The sequence below is a fragment of the Typopeltis vanoorti genome, chromosome 20 (genome assembly GCF_054136105.1).
Source record: "Typopeltis vanoorti isolate ZY-2024b chromosome 20, IOZ_Tvanoo_1.0, whole genome shotgun sequence".
Lineage (NCBI taxonomy): Eukaryota > Metazoa > Arthropoda > Arachnida > Uropygi > Thelyphonidae > Typopeltis > Typopeltis vanoorti.
The window spans coordinates 52380995-52398421 of NC_143568.1; the positions used below are offsets into that span (position 1 = coordinate 52380995).

At 33.1% G+C, this 17427-nt stretch overlaps 1 long non-coding RNA gene across 1 annotated transcript in view; it reads right to left on the reverse strand.

Moving 5' to 3' along the window:
* Positions 1–6360: 6360 nt before the first annotated feature.
* LOC150095435 (uncharacterized) overlaps positions 6361–17427 on the reverse strand; it is a 66814-nt gene continuing 55747 nt past the window's right edge. Inside the window, exons 3-4 of the long non-coding RNA XR_016550071.1 lie at positions 8675–8754; positions 6361–6731 (exon numbers count right to left, since the gene is read on the reverse strand). This is a non-coding gene — a long non-coding RNA (uncharacterized LOC150095435). The remainder of the gene's footprint in view (positions 6732–8674; positions 8755–17427) is intronic.

The following is a 17427-nucleotide window of genomic DNA, read 5'->3' on the forward strand; positions in this document are numbered from 1 at the left end:
TTACCTTTAGATATCTTTTGATTTTATACAATTATAAAAATAATTTACTCAGACCAATTTGTCCTGTTTTTTAATTTTAAAAAATGCCTTTTAATAAGAACAGCATGAAATCTTCAGAAAAAGATATCTAACAGCACCTATTCCACAGTTTTATACTTGAACTTGTTGTGGTGAAATAAATAACTCAGTGCAATTTGTCATCAAAAGAAAATGTCAGAATCACTTTCTAGACAAACCTGTTTTTTTTTTTTTAATTTATACATAGCACAATAGATTTTCCTCACTAAACTTGTGATATTCAAATAACTCCTTTCGACTGCTTTTAAAAACTAGCTATGATCATTCTATGGCATGTAATCATTGGCATTTTTGTGTTCTTTAAAGTTCTGGTTTCTTTTCTCGCTCCAGTAGGTGAAACGAACGCAACTAATTTTGCACAGCGCTGGTCAAGTCGGAAAATCTGATGCAGCACCCGTCAAGAAATAGCAGGAAAAGGTTTCTAACAGAAAAAGTTGGAAAGAGACAGCGAAATGAGATGGCAAAGGTCAGAAAAAATTGAACCAATTTGTAAATTTCATTGTGGACAAGAGACGATAATTAGAAATATCTTTAGATGCGTTGTTATTGAAGTTAGTTGCTTAGAATACTGAAATTATGAAGACTAGAGTTCAGAAATCTGTAATTAGGTGTCAAGAATGCAAAACGTTTGCATTTGTTAGCAATGTGACTCTACAAAAGCGAGGGAAAGCAAATCGTTTTAGTACAACCATATTTATTTGCGATAACGACATTTGACCCCATTTATGAAAGTGAATTAGAGAGAATTTTTCTAGATAAATGTCAATGCAGTTTTTCAAAATCGTACACAGAAATATGCGAATTTCATTATATTTTCCTATCGGAAAGATTTAGTTCGAAATTATCTATCAAAATGGTTATTTGAATAATAGTTATTATGATATCATAAAATTCATACTAGTTCAAGAAAAAAAATAGATTTGAGAAGACTAAGAACTATTTGCTGTTTTTGTGAAATACAATGCTTCATTGCCTAAAGAGCCAAAAGCGTTTATCCTCTTTATCCAATCCTCTTTATTCCTCCCTCCTCCGAATCGACACTCATCAGTTCCGTGACATATTTCCTGCCCCAAAGGATTGTACATCCAAATAAATTTAATAAACTGGGTTACCATTTGCTTGATGCTAGCAGACAGTGAATAATTTATGACATTGCAAGATATTAAATTTAAAAAAAAAGTAACTTTTTTGTAACAGCGAAATTAATGATACATCCCTTGTTCCTTATTAAATTCTTCTGCCCTCCCATTATTTGTTAGTAAGGAAGAGCTTACCTCCAAAATAAAAAAGACTAGCAACATTTTATTCAACATTTTATGACGATTACATAGGAATCAAACAAACAAAACTTAGCATAATAAAGAACTCAATAAAAACAATATATATATATATATATATATATATATATATATATATCTTTTGAGCACTAAAAACTGAAAAACATTGCCATGGTTTGTGTATCCGTCACATCTATTGTGGCCGAAGAAAGAATTATTATTTTATATAGCAACAAAACAGGACTGTTGCTACAGCCTGATCCAGTTCGTAGAAAACTTTTAGACTGATGATGACAAAAACGATTACAGCTACAACGAAAACTAAGAAAGAAATAGATGTTTCCTTATCGAAGCCACCATTGCAGATACAATAACCAGATGTGATATCATAAACTGATCTCATATGGAGACATGTGATATCTCCAGAGCGTGATAAAAGCGAAGCTTAATATCCTTTGGACATTTTCCGACTTCAAGAGAAATTAGTGTTTGTTCTTTTTCTCTTCAAACTACGGTTCTCAACGCTTCAAACTCCGTGTTCTATTCAAAGTAAAGCATTTAAGCTTTCGAGATGTTATTGAAGTTGAGAATTATGGTGTACATTGTCTCCGACGTAATAAAGCGTACAATCCTAATATTGTACCCTTCAATGTTGTACATAACTACTAGCTGTATTAATTATTCTCTTTCTATAAACACACAGCCTGACATTTGATTTATTGGGTTTAAATGAAAACATACATATATTCTAGTTAAATTTCGTCAGGTATATTAGTAATAGTGCGAAGTCTGGGTTGGTTGATTTCGACAATATACTTCAGTTGGAAAGAATTGGATTTGAATCCAGACCTTTCCAGGTGAAAGATTTCCAGCTGAAGATTTTATAAGGGCATTGCAGTTCAAGGTCAGTTAGCCGCTCACATGTAGAGATCTGCAGGTTTTTTTCACAGTCAGACTAACTCCAGGAAAAACACATAATTTACATGAATTTCTACTTCTAGTATTATATATGATATTACGGAATGTAGAATAAGTTGCATTCTTTTACTAATTCAGATATTTGCAGTCTATCAACATCCAGATATCGAAGAAAGCTGAAGCGAATTCCTTCGGTTATGTCGGCAACAGCTGTGACGAATTTGCTTTAATCGTTGAATGATGAATGTGTGCGTCCTCGAAACTCGAACTTTTCAATTCAGTTAAAATATACATTAAAAATTCAAGATAGATTTTCAGTCTTTGGATAATGCTTGCTGATAATATTAATGATTCCACACTACCTTTGCCCGAAACACCAGTATCCGAGCATCATTTTCGTGAACATTTCTTTTTATTATTTCTTTTTGTTTTTTAAAGTTTAACATTTATTTTGGTTGGCTAGTGATGCTTCATAAATTATTATTATTTAGAGTATAATTACTATACTTCGTTGACATTAACTGTCCGACTAGAAACATTATATATCCTCGTGTTAATTGAAATTCATGCGATTAAAGATAGCAAACACCAAGCTTAAACAGGCAGCGGATTATCTCTTACATATAGTATCGTTCAGGTGGTTATAATAATGTCAAAGATGATGCCACTGACTTCGAACAGAGTGAAGTAAAACGGGTTGGTCACACATTTCGAAAATTGTTTCCCTGTTAGGATGGCACATGAAATACATCACACCATTCTCCCATATACGGAGAATGGTGTAATAAAGATAAAATATCGAACCAGCATTGAGTGAGCTTGTTGATTTTCGTTTGCTTATCGCATCGATTATTCTTTTCCTGTGGCTGAAAACAAATGATCGATAGATAGCAGAAGAAAATAACTGATTTCACCATCACGCTTCTCAGGAGTGGCAATTTTGAAAGAGCTGTTGTCTTCTTAACAAAAATATAACTTTATGTGCTATAATTGTAATCTCCAATATTGTTTTAATATTTGGTAACATATTACTTCAGGCATATCAGCGACTCTTTTGCATGTTTCATGAACATTCCCAATATTACTATTTCATCTCACAAGTTGTAAGCAAATGGGAGAGTAGAAAGAAGGATACATCTCCAGTGTTCTTGGTTTCTACACTGTATGGTTGCCATCTCTGTAAAAGTCTAAATGTGGACCCACACTGCCTTTCCCATACCTTGGCTTTTAAACTTATCTTTCCTTATATAATATTAATCTTAGATTGATTTCTCTCTGAGGAAAGAGGTTCTGAGTTAGGTAACGGCTACAGAACGTAACATGTTTTATCTCATGGATTTCGAGTCCAGCAAACTGATTTCGGCATAAATTAGATTGGATGGTAATTAGAAACTCGTTTGTCCATTTAAGGTAATTTCCCCACACTGGATTACCTCATATTTGTCGTAATTTATTCCCTCTTGGAATGGAGGTCCTGGCTAGCTGCTAACAAATTTTTTTCATGCGTGCGTGACAGCTTTTCAAAATCGGATGATTTCCATGATTCTTGATGTTTGCCTTCATCTGTCATGTACCAATAATAATATTTTTTTCTAAAAAGCAGTTACACTGTAATATTTTGTAATTATCTAGAAATTTACATTGATTTGTACTTTAGTTTGTATATTGATGATGCGACCAAGAGGTGACCTTACAAAATTATCCTGTAATTTGCATAATTTCTTTTAAAATATTCAAAAATTGATTTATTTTGAATTTGATGGGTCACTGCAGTTTAAATTTAGGCATTTAAAACTGGACTTTAATATATATACTTATAAATATATAAATACAGTATATATACTTGAAGGAAATCACAAATACATTAGGAAATATATTGGCTATTTCATTCAATACTGGTAGCATTCAGTAAACTTGTGTTAGTGCTTTATCGCACTGATTTTCACTTGCACATCTCCATTTATAACTCTAGAAAATTATATGTTGTTCGTCATCATAATTATCGCATGGATATATATTTTATTAGCCTTTGAACAAGGAAAATTTTATTGTCTTTGCAAAGAAACCACTTTGGTTTTTGACGCTTATGGAAACTTTAAGGAAATGAATACCTTCTTGTGTTCTTTCAAAGGGCTTTAAACCCAACGGAGAAAGAATTAAATTAATAAATGTAAAATGTCTCGGCAGTTTTCATAAGATGAGCCCAGTGGCACTCGTTCTTAAGATAATATGATACACAAATAACTGCACTTCATATAAACTTTATCGTCTTCACTTCATAACGAGGAGTCAAGGAAAACAAGGAGAACATTCTAAGATGTGGTAAATTGAGATGGAGAACATAACATTCATGGAAATGATTTAGAGAACAGAGGGAAAAAATCGCATTCGGTCTTGGAAAATTTGTAGAAACAAAATAAGGAGCAGCCAGATATCTCAATATTTAATAGTTTATCTTGTGTATATCTGGATCTGAAGTGATATACAGTATAAAAATACTGTAATAGTATTCCACTTGTTTTTAGTCTTTGGATTATTATTTTTTATCATTCACCATTTTCCGGCATTCTGTTGCTGGTTTTTGTTAATAACTGCTTATAATCAGTAAACAGTTAATTTTCCAATTTTGTTAATTTTCCATTGTTTAGATATAAAACAATGGATATAAGGACAGTATCATTAGGTATAGCGGCACGTCTGACTACCATTTACAGTATAGTATGGTAGTATTCAGGGTTTAACAACAACTAAATACTGAATGTATTTAGTTGTTGTTAAATAAATACATTCGGCAACTAAATACTGTATATGCAAAGTTCTGATATTGTTTCCATATCTGGAATTTGGCGAACATATATTCATTGAAAAATTGTTCAATTAAAAGAAATTCACAAACAAACACATGAACTATCGCTGTGTAGAAAGAGGACTCAATATTGGGAAATGTAAAAAATCCATTGAGAAAGTTAGTTAAAAAAAAACATATCAAAAGAAATACTAGAAAATTCAGGGCATAATTTGAGTGTCAGAATATCTTATCAAGCATTCCTGAATTGCTTATTACGGACAAGTAGCATGCCTTAAAAATAATTATGGCTTTAAAAAAATTAAAAAATAAAACTTTCGCGTAAAGTTAGCCATTTAATAAAATCAATGATTTTTGGATCGAGCCATTAATCCTATCTCCTTAGCCTTCAGTATCGATGTGTTGACTTGTGCAAGTTCTCCGACCGCCTTCTGATTTTCGTGAGGACGGAATTTCCGGAAAGGTAACTCTACCCTCTTTTTGCATGAGAACCGCGTTTAAACCTTTGGGCGAAAATTCCTTATCAATTTGCTTCGCTGCTCATCGTTCTCCCACTGCGCTATTGACACGCCTCGCAAAAAATATATTCAATAGAATTTGCGCAAGTATATATGTAACCATATATATGTCTTCCATAGACATATGTGGTTGTATTTCATCAGAATATATTGGTATATTAGCATATGATAAATTTTGCTATGTACCGTATATTGAGAGATTGGTTTTATGCGATGGAATATTTGCATTTTATAGAAAACTGTAGTTTGATGACGCATCCTTTAGGAAATTTGACTACAGATATGTAAATGTCACACTGCCATGGTTTGTATGATTTTATCATATTCACTAGGTTTCTTCGTTCTACCGTTTTTTTTTTTTTTATTCTCCAAAGGAAGTTGGCAGAACTCTTCTATGCCTACGTTTTATAAATCAGTTTAGCGGTTGTCTCCGTCCTTGTCATTGTATCAGCTGACAAGGGAGGAGACAAACGAGATTATTAAACAGATAAGAATACCGTAAACATGTATTTTTTTATAATATTTTCGAAGTACAAGGTGAATTGTTTTGTATACATTATCAATTTAAGAATCGGATTTCATTATTCCTAACAATATCTATTTAGTATTTCAAGACATTCAGTTTTGATCTATAAGTAGTTTATTTCTCCAACTTACTCGAGCTTATTAATATTAGGTTTCGACTTGTAATTGCAATTTCACTTACATTTAGTTAATCATTGTTCATAAAAGTCCGTGCTTATTCTAGAACTGACATAAGGAATCTTTTCCGTTTGTTTTATTGAATTAAAACAAAATCTCATCTTAACTGTACACTCTGCATTACTACATTTAATTGGTTAAATCAATATTTCTTTAGAGAGAAGTATTTCAGCGTCATGTATCTTTAGGTTAATATAGACTATACATTATCTGCACATGCTCTTTCTTTCCACAGTTGATTTGTACTCCATCTTCTGGCGAATAATAATTTCTACTTATTAATTTCAAAACGTTGATAGCACATCTTGATGTTAAACTTAGAAAGGACCACATAAACGGGTCCACTCAATTTTGTTTTCACGAAAGAATAAATGAAATTCCTTCAGCTTGCAACCTTGCATGAAAAAAGATTCGTTAATTGTGAATTGTACTCTGAAAGGAAAAGTGGCAAAATCAATGTAATAATTTATAATAAAATTATTATTGCAAAACACAAGCAACTAGTTCAGTTTGTATAAAATAAACTTACAGAAAAGAAATCTCTGAAAAACTACAAATTTATTTTCTCTTCTAATAGGGCTTCGTAGCGCAGTCAGTTGCAAAAATGCCCCTTTGGTTGGAGAGACCCAGCTCTGAGTATCGTTTACATTGTTAGGAACTGGAAGGTTCCCTACTCATCTACATAACAAAAAAGGAACAGCAAAACACGCAATGTTAATAGGCACAGCACAATCATTGTTTTACTTGCTTTCGATACAATTCTGATCACTCAGCACAGTTGGTTACATGCATTACACGCATGTAACCAACTGTGCGTGTGACCTTAATAAGAAAGGAAGAACTTATATTTGTTTCCCAACCATCTTTTTCTACTATAAATGCACCATTTAAAGAAACTGATTATTACTTCAATAACTCTTCGTCTGCGTGATTTCTGTTACAAAAACTGGATAATTACAATACATTACATACTGTAGACAACTTATTGGTAAATCACCAAGAATTACTACCATCTCAGTAAAAGTAACTAAAGCAAATGTGAGACCTAGCGGACAAAGCAGGGTTTATAGAAATCTGAAAGTCATCCAATTCACAATGGAAGTCAAATAGCACTCTGACATCACACAAGCATCCAGGATATCATTAGATGTTTGAATACTGATGGAAGTTTATTATGATTTGAGCGTGTGTTTGCGTGTGGAGTAAGAAGTGGTAGAAGGCTGTACTAGAAAGCTCCGTCATATATTTCAATACAATCGCAATTTTCGTTTCACAGTAACAGGGGCACATAATTTATGACTGCAAGCCATCTTGGCAAAATGTCCTAAGCAGTGAGCATTGTATGACTGTTGAAGAGAACTTAGAAAAATTAGCGACATTTAGGAAGAAGTTTATTTCATCACCTAAACCACATATAGTTATGAACTCATCCTATTTGAAAATTATCGTTGTGTAAATAATGGCAAGTTCGAATCAAACTTTTTTTCAGATTTTTTTAAAAGGGAACACTTTTCCAAACAACATAACGATAGCCATTTCACTCATAAAATCTTCACACACACACACACACACACACACACACACACACACACACACACACACACACACACACACACACACACACACACACACACACACACACACACACAAAGCTTTCAGTTCAGAGAAAGACTCTGTACATGGAATATCAGCTGATTAACTACCGAAATATAAGTGGGATACGCAGATCGTTACTCTTATGAATACTGCTGAATAAAATATATAAATTTTAGTGTTTTTCCGAACACTTAAGCTGCCTTGCCGAAGAAACCTCTGCCTTAAGAAAAGTTGAGAAACAGTACATTATATCCGTTGAATTAAGAATAGTAATTCTTCTGGACAAGTTACATGTGTTTCACAATAATGAAAAACTAAATGAATAAACAGGTTAACGAATGATAATGATAACTTTTTCAGTAACATTTAACTTTCAAGATGTCAAATCTCTATCTCGTGATAGAGATATTTTTATTTAAATTTATCTTTATTTGTATCAACATTCCTTTTGAATATTCTTAATATGCTTAGTAACATTTACAAATATTGTCTAGGAATATATTTTAAGGAAGAAGAGAAACGAGATGTTTTTTCCCATAAACTATATCTTGCATATGGCAAATTATGAATGGAATTTATTAATGAATCATTTCAGTTCACATGGTAATTATTTAATTACATAATTTAATAAATTAATTATAGAATTATATTCGTGCTCTTTTTTTGACTCAAGTTCGCTGATGCAAACACAATAGTTTGGTGTCTAAACGATTGCTTGCTACACAATATCAACTATTCTAGAACAATAGAATGTTTTCGAATAATTATAGGCTACCTACCTTTCTTGTTTGGAGAAGAACTTGGTGATTCTAGCTTTCGGTTTGGTAATCCAGTTATTGATCAGTCAAACTAATGTAATCTAAAACATTGAATGGATCTATTATGCACAAATTTTTATTCAAAATTCAATTTTTACATTGAAGAAAAAAAAGGAACATGAATAGAAAATGTTCATAATTTTATTCGGTTCTTCTTTAACTATCCGCGTGAAATTAGCATGAAGTTTATCGCTTATAAATTTTAATCTTACATCATTGTTTTTTCCTTCTAAATTTATTAAGAACCTCGCCTATAACGTAGAATTTATTTTTACAAAGTACAAGCTGCTAAAACCACTTTTTTCAGTAAAACCACTTTGTCATGAAGTACTTAAAATGCGTCAAATGAAGGTGTTTTCCTATCTATGAGGAATTTGAGCCATTTATAGATTTAAAAAAGGATCGAAGAAAGTCCGCAGCTTAACCTGTAAAGCGTTATTTCTATTTACGATATAGCCGAGTGATATTGCAAAAAAGATGAAATAGAAGGATTATGTAAGAATCACATTTTTAACGAAAAATAATCACTGATCAATTGCATCACACTTGTAAGTACTGCACAAATCTTATCGTGGAACCCACTAGTATCGGTTATCGGTGGGTTAATTTTCTTAACTTCTTTTCCAGTGAGAGAAGAATAAGCCGCTTATAATAGAAATGCGTTACTTTATTCATGAATTTTTATTAAACTTTTAATGAAAAGGTCAATTTATGGCACTAATATGTGTGTGTGTGTATATATATATATATGTATATGTATGTATATGTATGTATATGTATATGTATGTATATGTATGTATATGTATATGTATGTATATATGTATGTATATGTATATGTATGTATATATGTATGTATATATGTATATGTATATATATGTGTGTATATATATATATATATATATATATATATATATATATATATATATATATATATATATATATATATATATATATATATATATATATATATATATATATATATATATATATATATATATATATATATATATATATATATATGTGTGTGTGTGTGTGTGTGTGTTAAAGATACCAAGCAATTTTATATGCTAGGTTTTTTAATCCTTTTTCCCAAGTAAGCAAACAGACAAGTCAAGTTTATATATATATATATTTTTTTTTTTTTTTAGGAAAAATATTTTTATATGAATTTTGGCACTATTTTTGGTAAGGTGCTTTGATATCACTGAGATACACTGTACATAATATTAATAAGATATTATTTCCCAGAGGGACGTTTCAATAAACGAACCATAATCTACCGTCTTGTGTTGTTCCTCTCTAAACATTCTTTCTAATTACATGCCAATTTAGAACTGTTGAAGCCTAACAGGAACTGCAAAAGGATGCATAGTTGTGGCTATTTTCTCTTTGCTATATTTTCTAATTCGCATCGTGTTATAAAGAAATGACAGTAGAAAAACTTCAAGGAAATAGAATTAAAGGGGAAATCACGCTGATAAATCTAAATCAAACAAAATCATTGAGGTGCCAAGGATAATTCTTTTTTCTGACTGGAATATTGTTTATTATATTTAATGAGAGGATTAATATCACTGCTGGATTAAATTTAGTACTCTTAAAAATTCGCAGAAGCGTTCTCGATTTAAACATTTTGTAACGTATAAAAAGTGTGAAGAGTGTTTTGAAATACACGTCTATCATTGTTTGGTCAAATAAACATTATCTTTCTTTATCATAACGCCTCTGTAATAGTAGGTAATGCAGCATCACATTCCCTCTCATCTGTTATGCCAACTAACTTAATATAAACTCAATTTTAGTAACTAAAGAACAATAATAATTATATCTTGGTAGACAGTCTGTCAATGCATGTGCTAGCTTATTTCGTCCCAGCTTTTTTTCTCTCAAACATGCTTTGTTTTTAAATCCCATTTGAGGAAGAAGACATTTTTTTTATGAAACACAGCTGACTCAGATCTACCAGAAGGAAATAAAAATATTTTAATACTTATACAGAAGTTCGGTTGCCAAGTGCTTTTGTTACTCTTTTTGCTTCATTAATTATTGAGATGCTTTCCTTTATTCATAAAAAGACTTACATTATATCCAGCTACATGGATACTGTGGTTTAGCATTAACTAAAAAATAGACATTAATTCACCCGCATGACAAAATAATTACGATTGAAGTGGAACGTTTAAGTTGTAGTAATCTAACTCAAAGGTGGAACAGAAGGAGATGAAACTGCCTTTTGTAGACTAACTGATTGTTGCGTGGTTTCACGATATTAGCCAAACTTAAGTTAGGAGGAGGCTAAACGCGGTACAATATTATTTTAGATAAGCACAGCATAGAATTGAGGTGAAGGACATGCAATTGTGAATCACGCTTCGCTCTGTAAACTATGGTGAGCTAAAGCATTTAAGAGAAAATAAGTTCCTGTATGATACTTATTTGCGTTTACAGTGGCAGTGATTTGAAACTGTTTGTAGGTAAGTCACCTCCTGAATTAATTTTATTACTAGAATGTAGATGCACCTAAACAACAACGATATAGCTTATTTTACATAAAAATAGACGAACTACTAAGCCTCCTTTGGATCGTTTCAAAATAGATTAATGCTGTTCATTTTACAGTAAGTTTTCACTATGAACATATGTGAAACTCATGCTTATACGAGGATGGTCTGAAAAGTTCTCGGCCTAACAATAAAAAAAGAATTTGTCCCTGTCCCTGTAGGGTTCTAAGTAAAATCTGCAAAATACCCCTGTACAGCTGCGATCACCTCTTGATTCGAAGAAAAACCTGACCAGCGAGGAAGAGTTTTAGTTTTGAGAAGAGACAGAAGTAAGAGGGAGCCAAATCTGGGAATAGGGTGGTGTTCCAAAAATTCGTAGTGCAGATCCCTTAATGTTCCCATTGCCAAAACACCTTTGTGGGCAGGTGCATTGTCCTGATGAAAGATGATTTTTTTCTTCTGCAAACTGGGTCTTTTCTCAAGAATATTTTGGTCTAGTCTGCTTAAAAGATCGGAATAATATTTCCCGATTATTGTTTTACCATTATCAAGATAATTAAAAAACAAAATGCCTTTAGCATCCTAAAACACTGATGCCATGACCTTTCCTGATGATGAAACCGACTTTGTCTTCTTTGGCGCTGAACAACCGACTTCTCTCCACTGTTTTGACTGCCCTTTGATATTGCTGTGTAATGGTGAATCCAAGTCTCATCCATACTAATAAACTGACGTACAAAATCAGTTTTATTCTTGCTAAAAGGCTCCAAGCAATGTTCAAAGATTTTCACGCGAGTGCGTTTTTGATCTGCTGTGAACAAGCGCGGCACCAATCATTCGCAAAGCTTTTTCATGTGCAATTCTTCATGCAAAATATATCCTACACGTTCTTTTAAAATGCCTATAGTCTCAGAAATTTCATGCACTTTGACTCGCCGGTCATCCAATACCTTATCGTGCACTTGAACAATGATTACTCATGTCACACTTTTTGGACGTCCTTCACGTGGACCACCTTCAGGGCTGGTACGGCCACGTTATAACTCGGCTGCCCATTTCTTAATTGTCGAAAACGAAGGAGATGAGTGCCCATAAACTTCTATGAACTTCGAATGAATTTAGTTTGGCGTTAAACCTTCTTTTACAAAGAATTTGCTAACCGCACGATACTCAATTTCGTCCATTTCAAGGGATACAGACAACACCTTTGCTTCAGACAGCTGTATAAAACAAACTACTTGATATGATGACTTGCAATTTCACGTGGATGCTTATGACAGATGTACCAACTTATGAAGAAAATCTTGCCAATAGTCTTGCCATCTATGGTCGAAGCCGAGAACCCTTCAGACCACCCTCGTAGCATTCTCATATAGTTCAATTTTTGTTGCAGATATTAATCTATGTAATGCGTATCCGAATGCGCACATTCGGATTCGCATTTCATTCGGATTCATAATCAAACTGACCATATACATTTCCGTCCCTGCGAGGGACGGAAATGTATATGGTCAGTTTGATTACGAATATTATTTGAATAATGCTGAGGATATTTTACACTAGTCGAACCAACAGATAATTACATTGCATTGAAAAGTCATTTGCACGTGTCCCCTCATTTCTGTAAAATACTGTTTTGATCGTATATTTGACAGTGGGCACTTCACGATTTTTGGTCAAAGGAGTGCAGGATAAATTAATGTAGGAAATCAGGCACAGTTTGGAATTATTGCATATTGATACAATAAACATTCTCGGATTGTCAGTACTGGTCCTAGAGTAAAATTATCAACTAATCCGAAAATAGCTAGTCATTTGTTTGTTGAAAGGGGAAAAACATCGTTCAGAATATTGTCTTACAACTAGGTCATTCCAAATGACATGGAATGACTAGGTTTCGAGTCCTATCCAGAACATGAAGAATCTTCATCAGAGTTTTGTTTTAGCTGAAGGTGAGTCAGCAGACCTCACAGGAGGAACAGTAGATTTTTTTTCTCCTTAAAATTCGAATTATTGTTTTTATCCAAAACAAGGTAAACCGACAGAGAAAACAAGCAGTTCAAGGATATAATAGTAATCTAACCTCGCTGACGACCATAATTCCAATCTAATCAGAACAGATCCCTTTGAAAAACTCGCCATTTCATAAAAAATGGCGAGTTTTTCGCCATTTCTTCTGTTTGATGTAAACAGAAATATATTTCTGTATTTCTGTATAATATTTCTGTATTTCTGTATAATAGATTTCTGTTTGATGTAAACAGAAATATATTATTATTATTATTGCAAATGGATGGTCGAAGAAATATCCATGTTTTATGACAAATCGAATGTTAAAAATTCGACTACCGAAATCTTGGTCGGCAAGTAGTTACGTATTCATTTCAGTTAAAATTGAAATTGCTGAGAATGAAAATTCAGTTTCACTTGGGTATTTCCCGTTGATCAATTACCGAAATGAGTTATCAAACTGAACTTTGTGGTTGTATAAATTCATTTCTATTAAATGTCTTTTAAAATGTCATTATTATTATTATAGTATGTTTAAACCTAATGGTATGGTAACTTATATTCTGATAAGTTTGATGTAAATAGCAATTAGAATTGCGTTTGGATGCGTATTTCATATCATTTATTATGTGAAGCATATCTAAGTCAGACTTCAGTTGTTTTACTGTTTATTCACCACACAAAAATGCAATCTTGGTACTCATGCTACGAATGCAATAATGGTTTTCAGACGACAAAATGCTGATATCTTTGTTTTGTGTCTATAACTGACATCATAGTCGTCGATACAAAACGTGTAAGTGGTGAAACAAATTACTTGTCCCTGTTGTCCTACTGTCTAGAAAGAAATGACTAATTCTCTTTTGAATACTGTATGCACATGCAGAAGAACATTGTTCTCTTGATGAGTTCTTCAGATCTCATTCTCGTGACCAATACTGTTTTCTTCTATTTCTTCTGAATTAAGTCGAACTCCGAATTTTCTTCAGTTTGAAAAGGTTTCGGAATTTTTTTATATCTGGAACCATTGTCGGGTCGGGTCTATTATTAGGAATGTAAGTTGGTCAGGTGAAAGTTCTGAAAGCGCTCACAGGGTTTTGCTTCAAGGCTTTGTATGCGATTGAATTACAGACCGGTTTATCGATCTTTTATGCCCTCGGGATAAACTCTCCCCGTCCCAATCATTTGGATAACGAATTTTCCACAGCACCAGCGCTACCATAATCTCATTCTGGATCTGTCATCATGTCCAGGACCACTGTGTTAAACCTCGGCACATTTTAAACTTCCTCTCGGGAAACTGACGTTTTTATATAACAAACAGATTTAATTAGCGTTCGAAGACTCTGTCTAAGATATCTTCTACAATGTAAATCAGCAAACCAAACATTGTAAATTCAAACGATGTTTATTCGTTGCCTTCAGTTATTCATTCAGACAAGGAGCGGCGGATAGTTACTTTGGTTGTATGTTTATGTTCCGCAGAGATTACGAGAATGCAGATTTCATCAATCGATATTTAAAGAAAACACAACAGGCTTTCTCCTCTAATGTTTATCCAGAACAGTTATTTCTTAGAAAGCCTCCGAGTTTTCAAGAAAATAGCTTTAATATTAAATTCATACAAAACGCAGTTCGCCAAACTTGAAGCAAAATACCGTGAGAAAATTTGAACGATGAAATCGTTCAAATTTTCTCACGGTTCCAAACTACGTCCTGATGTTTGTACCTAAATATTTATACACTTGGAGATCGGTAACATAATTGTTATTATTTAGAAGAAGAACATTGCGTTATTGGCTTTTTTTTTTTAGATTCTTCTCCACGGGCAAACGCATTTTACACGCATATATTCCTAACAATGCCATTTTTCTTTCACATCTATGAAACAGAGTTTCTTCATTGCGTCTGCTTTAATGATCGCTAGAGTGATTTGTATTTCCTTAAGAAATGTATTTCTTCCAATTCGTCTTTTACTTGCATAAAAAACATGTTTATACATTTTCAAAAATTGTTATAATGTATTAAATCTGTTTGATTCTTCATCTCTGTATAACAACTTACAAAGGTTATAATTACTCCATAGCTGTTTACATGCATTTTTTTTTATAAAACCGTACTTGTTGGTACAACAGTTTCGAAAAATTGAAACTTAAAAGGGCACGAAAACTACAAAATTATTTATGGATTTTTTTTTTACTTAATAAGTATGATATTTTTGAAATAAAAGCAACGAAGTGCATACGCTTAATAAACGAATAATAGTCTACGCTTAATAAACGAATCGTTTATTAAGCGTAGACTATTCAAATATATAAAAAATAAGTAAAATGCATGTGAATTTTAATAAAAAGTATATAGAAAATTGCAATTTAGAATAGCTATTTCGAACCCATTTTTCTTAAAAACGACCAAGTCTGTATAAAAATGATCCAAAATGAGTACTCATCGGAATGTTGTCAATAGTACTGATGCTCTGTCATGCCAAAAGGAGACGCAGGTACATAAAACTGACAGAATGTAGTATGCAATGCATTAACGAGACGCTTTGGTATATCTGGCATTACTCACCTAGAGGCCCTATTCCAATTCATTCGAGGAGAAAGGCCTCCCGTTATACCTGTGCTTCCAAATTTCATTTAGGATGGCCATTTTAACATACCGTAACTTTCTCCTGTGTTCACCATTTCTGTTAGTAAACGGATTAGTCGTATTCATCACTGCATTTCACAGACCCACTCTTCTCTATCGTAAAGCACTCATGATGGTCTTTACTCGAGTGTAGTCTGCGCTGTTAATTGCTACGATTGATGTGCAGCATATGTTCATGTCTTTCCGTAAAACTTCTACCTGTGTAACACTTTATGTAGCTGTTTACGTGTGTCCTACTATATATCGGTCCTTCAGAGCACTTTAAAGTACCCATTAAATTATATAATGTATTTTTTCCTTTACTGGTTCTTCGCTTTATTTGGGTTGCCCACCGTGATGCACAGTTTATTATTGCTGCTTGTGATCAACCAGTTTTAAGACTGAAAAGCTGATATGAACAGTATATTTTTGTTGTCGCATATGACTTATAACTTTTATATAATGCAACTAAGTACAACAGTGTCGACTATACAATGCTGTATAGTCTCCACATGATATTGAGTCAAATTTAGACTTCGAAAGAAGTGGTATCATAGGGTGTCATATCAATGGACCACCCGCTTTTGATCTAAACGAGACTGAACAGAATAAACAGTGGAAACATTATTAACAGGTGGAAATGCGAGTGATACCTCAGCCAAGAAACGAATAGGAAACAATCTGTCAATGAGCCACAGGAAAGTGTTGAGTTGTTAAAGGCTGGGAAGGTAGCAACATTGATATCCTCAGTGTATATTTCTTAAAGCGACAATCGATAAATATCCAAGAAAATATGTGACTGAATGCATGTAAGGAATTCCCAGCCATTCTTTTTTCCTAGTATAGTAAAGCGATCAAACCTCTCTCTATCTTTCTCTCTGACTGTTTAATCCTAGGATGTAATACTCTCCTTTCATTTGCGTTTTTTACCTTACCTATTTCTTCACCACTATTTAAGGGATTTCATCTTCTTGGACACTTTCACTATCATCCAAATACACTCCTCCTTTGTTCTTGCTTATCCATCCTCCATCAATATCTTACCCATCGAAGTTTTTCTTGCTTTATTTGTTAATATTCTACTTCCAACTGAGCCCGAAAATCCTCATTTCGGAAATGATCTCTTCTTTTATAGAACATCACTTAAGGAATTTTAAACTACACTGTCTGAGACCTGGAAAATAATCGTATCAAAAAGAACTAACAATAGATTTATAGGCACCATTAGGAATGAAGCGCCACCACTACGTTAAAACAGCCATAAGCAAAAAATTACGAAAAGTGCTTTGACAGTTTGATTGGACGAGTGATGTCCTCTCTCCAGTTAGCTGCCGGTGCGTTAGGATTCCACCGTGGCTGCGAGGATATCTTTAGGATAGACTATTCTTGTCTTCCCCTGTGAGATAACTATTATATTTCTTATTGGGGAACTGAAGAGTGACCTGAAACGCCATAATGATCTCTAGAACAGGATTCCAGATTCTATAACCTTAGCCTACCAAGAATAACAAAGTGCTTACAACTTTCTGTGATGAGACTAACTGAAACTTTGGCTCACCAGACACCGTTTCT